This window comes from Chrysochloris asiatica, unplaced genomic scaffold (assembly GCF_000296735.1).
Source record: "Chrysochloris asiatica unplaced genomic scaffold, ChrAsi1.0 scaffold00026, whole genome shotgun sequence".
Taxonomy (NCBI): domain Eukaryota; kingdom Metazoa; phylum Chordata; class Mammalia; order Afrosoricida; family Chrysochloridae; genus Chrysochloris; species Chrysochloris asiatica.
In genome coordinates this window covers 10,285,642-10,286,737 of record NW_006408544.1, presented here as the reverse complement: position 1 = coordinate 10,286,737, position 1,096 = coordinate 10,285,642, and positions in this window count along the sequence as shown.

Below are 1,096 nucleotides of genomic sequence, written 5' to 3'. Positions count from 1 at the left end.
TACCAGGGATGGGAGGAGAAGGGATAGAGAATAACTAACTAAATAGTTCACAAGAAGGAAAATGTTATACACAATATGGAGGAAGTCAACACAATGAATAAGGTAGAGGAAAACACTAAGAATTCTGTAAGCATAAAGGGTAACTTTATGCTTATTTTCTGGGGTGGCACTGTAGGATAAGTGCAGAACTGCTAACCACAAGGATGTCAGATCAAAGCCACTCTTTGGAAGCCTATACCAGGTTGTTACAAGTTGGAACCAATTCAATGACACTAAATGACAACAATGGTAAGTGTAATGTATATAATATTGCAGGAACAGTAATAACAATTAATAATTTGTGAGTGGATACATAGGTCAATATCTAAGCTAAATATACAGAATACATGTATATACAACATATGGTGGTGGTGTTGGTGTGTGGTGGAGTCAGTTTCGACTCATAGCAACACTGTATAGGGTTTCCAAGGCTGTAAATCTTTACGGGAGCAAAAAGCCTCATCTTTCTCCCGTGGAACTGTTCTGAACCTCTGACTGTGAGGTTAGCAGCCCAACTCGTAACCACTATGCTGTGTTATTGTTGTTGTTGTTGTTAAGTGCCGCTGAGTAGGTTCTAACTCATAGTGACACTATACAGAGTTTCCGAGATGAGGCTGGTGAGTTCTAACTGCCAACATTGCAGTTCAAACCCACCTTTCAGTCCAGTGCTTATCCTACAGTGTCACACCAGGACTCCTATATAAATATGTTGTTGTTGTTGTTGTTAAGTGTTGTTGAGACGACTGCAACCATAGAGACCTGTATAGGGTTTCCAAGAAGCAGATGGTGGCTATATACATATTTGTAATTGCTGCATGTGTACGCATATATAACAAAGAGAGGTGACCCAATGGAATGCAGAAATCATCCGACACTATCTTTATTATCTCATGTGACTAAAGTTTTACTAAAGGTAATACAGAAATGGCTGCAATCATACATTGACAGAGAATTTCCACAGGTTCAAGTTGGATTTAGAAGAGGCCATGGAATGAGGGATTTATTTGCTGATGTCTGATGGATCTTGGCTGAAAGCAGAGGATATCAGAAAGATGTT